This window comes from Rhea americana, unplaced genomic scaffold, assembly GCF_003343005.1.
Source record: "Rhea americana isolate MKP2758 unplaced genomic scaffold, rheAme1 scaffold_102, whole genome shotgun sequence".
Classification (NCBI taxonomy): Eukaryota; Metazoa; Chordata; class Aves; order Rheiformes; family Rheidae; genus Rhea; species Rhea americana.
Window position 1 is genome coordinate 744042 of NW_028185062.1, and position 3933 is coordinate 747974.

Here is a 3933-nt window from a genome sequence, read left to right on the forward strand (position 1 = left end):
ATTTCTGTGTGGGAGAAAAAGGTAGCTCGTTCCCAGTACAGTAAGTTCAGGATGAATAAATACATGATCACACATCGAATGGTGCATCTTTGGGTGAACAGGTACACAAGCAACCCCTCTTGGGTAGCCAAAAAAGTTGGCTGAGGCAGCAGCAGAGCCCCAGCTGAACTGGCCCTCCTGCTCTTCYCCCCTGAGCCCAGAGCCACCCTCCTGCCTTTACTCTGCTGCCCCAGCACAGCAGAGCTGGCTGCACTCAGGGGATGAAGCAGCTCCAAGCCCTGTGAGCTGCCAGAGGAATGAGGCTGCAGCATGGGAGACAGCAGCACTTTCATTCTGCTTCTCCAGCTTCTTCCAGCACTGCCCCCTCGCTGGTGGAAAAAGGATTTCATTCATGCTGAGACAGCTCAGTGCCTGCTCACTGTCCAGTCTCTCCACCTTGCTTCCATGTGCTGTGATAAGCACTGCTTGAACTTGAACTATATTTCACGTCTTCCCTGTTATTCATAGTGATTGTCACCTGTCAAAACAGCCTGCTCCCAGCTTGGACACCTGTAATACCACCYGTCTCCAAGCTGACCATTACAGCAGGGTATAAGAATTGCTGCCAGCTCCTCCTGTGAGATGAGGTGCCCCCAACACTTGTTAGACCAGTCAGAGATGACATTACCAGGCAATGTTTGAAGATAAACATTTGATTATAATATTCAAAAYTGTATTACAAAAAGAAAAGCATAAAGAAATGTTTGTACACACACACTCACCGAAGAATTAGCAGCTCAGTGAACATAGTCCCACCAACTCCTGAGCCCATGTTTCCCCCCCCCCTCTAGTGCTGGGGGGCAGGAAAGAAGACTGCAAGGACTCTGCAGGCAGAGAATTGCCTTACRTCTTGTCCTGGTCTCCCTCGGCACTGGGAATCCTGCAGGCAGTGAGGGGCAGCATGCTCCTTTCCTGGCCCCACATTCAAATAACCCATTCCCTCAATCCCTGAAGGCTTTGCCTGGCAGCCCAGCAACATCAGCTGAGACAGCTGAAGGGGACAGTCCTCTCTTCTTCCCACCACGCCTTCCTGTCCCTTTCCTTGCTTGCATCAGCGATTGCGCAGGCAGGGGGAGATGGGCACAGCGATGCAATGGGCTCAGCATTACAGGGGCACTGGGTGTGTGACAGCCTGCAGCTGCCCAGTTGCCAGAGTGGGAGCAAGGCACAGCATGTGCAGCTGGTGGTGACAGCACCTGCCTTTTGGCTACAGCACRACCTTAGATTGGCTCAAGCCATGATTCTGCTCCTCTGTATCTCTCGAATTACGCACCTGTTGTGTTCTTTAATTTGTACATTCCTTCCACCTTTGCTGGCCCTTCTCCAAATCGCATTGTAAGACYGCAGTAAAATTGTGTGCATTGTCAACCTTATCGGAACAGTCACTGGCCACGCAGTGTATTAACTCTTTATCTTAAATCTTGCTGGAAGCATTGCAGAGCGTGTGCGCGGCATGACTGCCTTCGTGCTACGCTTTTTCCTAGGGATGCAGCTACCTGTTACATGAAATCTGACACAGCAGCAGGCAGGTCCCCCACAACCCTCAGCCAGCTATTTCCCTTGTCTGAAACCTATTAAACATCTGGCCTTACAGGAATGCAGAGCAGCTTATCGATCTGACAAAAAAAAAAACCACTAATGCAACCCAAGGAGAAGTCTGCTACAGACAGTTTCCCATGACCTGAAATCATAGGAAATTTGGAGCGTCTTCTTACACACTTCTCACAGACAGTGAAAGGGGCTTGCCTGCTGAGAGCCTGTCTCTTGCTCCGGCCAGGGAAAGAACTTCTGACTGATTCTCCTCCTCTCTGTCTGTGGCCATTCCTGCTCCTTCCACCTCTGGAAACAGCCAGGCTGCCCCACAGTCCTGGGCAATCTCTCCCAAGGTTACTGACTATGCGCAGCGGGTAACACAGGSGTTGGTTAGTGTCTGTAAACCGCACCTTCTCCCTCTCAGCTCAGACACACAAGTGCAGGGCAGGTTTTACCCCACCACAGCACTGCACCCCTGAGCCTCTCCAGCTCTTGTCTGATTACTCCCCTCCCCTGCTTCCTGCACAAGGCCCTCAGGTTTCCTCTTTGCCATTTGTCCCTCCACAGTAACCTCACGCCCTAAGACAACTCAACTTCTGTACTGAAAAAGTGTCTTCAGTGGTATTGCAGACCCCCAGAACAAGCCTGGTCACCTTCACTGGCTTTCCTTTGTGTCTCAGATGATGCCAGGGACTATCACATCCTGACAGAGATGGGTAACAGCAAGGAGATCTGTGTTTAGGAGGCCAGAGCTGGCTCAGGATCTGCTGTCACAGCAGTCAGGAGGAAGGAGGCAKATGTCAGATGTGATGTAGATTGACATGGAGGCCAGGGGCCAAAGAGCAGACTACCAGCTTGGAGCTCAGAAACTCAGCAGCAAAGCACATGAGATGCAAAAGAAACAGATGCAGGAAATGGCAAGAACTGTGCAGCGACAGCACTCACTCGCAGGGAACAGTCAGCAGCAGGAGGTCTTTCCTGTACTGACAAAGGCAACAAAAAGAAGCTATTTCTCATACTAGCAGCATGCTCTTCCTGCTGCTTTTATGGAAAACTGATGGATAGGATAAGCAGCTTTGACAAGGACTTGGAGCAATCACCAAGAGCTGGAAGGCCTGCAAGAGACCCAGCTGAGGCAGAGAGGCCTGAGTAACCCTCCTGTAGCGAGTGTTTCTTCCTAGGACACAGCACGGTGAGCATAAACTGTGTGCCCCTGCAGAGGATAGGAGCTCACACTAACACCTCCTGATGTCTTCTGGCACAGATATGCAGAAACAAAGCATGGCACTGAACCCACCGAACTCCACAGCTGCCTTGGCTCCTCCTGGGCACGCACCATTTCCCTCTCACAAGTTGTTTGTAGTAACATCAGCACCTAACCACTGTGCAGCGTCTCTGTCACACACTCAGCATGGACCTGGTCAGAACAAACCCAGCAGAGCAGAGGCCCAGCACCAGGCCACAGCACATGACATGAGCAAGCAGTTTCGGGTGAGCCTGCTTAAGCCAGCATGAGCAATACCACTCCCAGTGCATCATCTCCGYCTGAACCTGCTCCTCTCCACAGCGAGAAGCAGCTTAGGAGGCCTCCACCCCACCGTCTTGCACTCCCTCTCYGTCCCTCCATCCAGCTTTGACTCTGCTGGTGTGACTGCTAGGRCAGCTGTCCCATGCATGGGATCAGGGAACTTGGTTAAAAATAACTAGAAGCTACAAGTAACTTTGACCAGACCTCATTCCCCAATGCAGTTTCTGTATAGTCCCAGGAACAGGCATACAGGAGCAACTGCAGCAGCAGCGTAAGAGCAGCAGACACCAAGGACTACCCAAGGTGGGACCGTGGCCAAGAAGGCGCCCTCCAGACTGGACCGGGCCCAGCGCTTCGCTGCCCAGCTCGGGAACTCGTCTCCGAGCAGCTGCAATCAGATGCGTCAGCCAGAGGCTCTCACCCTCCCACTGCAGGGGAGTCCGACTGCCAAATCAAGTCTTGCTCTGGCCGCCGTGGCTAGCGCTTCACTGATTCCCACAACACGAGACTTGGCACTGCCGCTAAACCCGGTTTTAGGTGTCATTTCTGTCCCGACCGCCCCTGTTCGTCCCAAGGCTCCGCGGAACCTGCTGTGCCCGCGGGTCCCGGGTGCCCGCGCCCGGGAAGGCTCAGGGCGCGCCTGCGGACAAGCCTTTCCTTCCACTAGTTCCCGCTGCTCGGCGGCACCGGGCGGCACCGCGGGGCCCGGCTGCCCTGGCGGCCGGGCCGGGCCGGGCCGGGCCGCGCGGGCACCCGTCCGCGGGTGGTTTGGGCTCAGCCGGGATCCGTACTCGGCTTCGGCCCCTCCCTCCCCGCCCGCGCCGGTTGGGCCC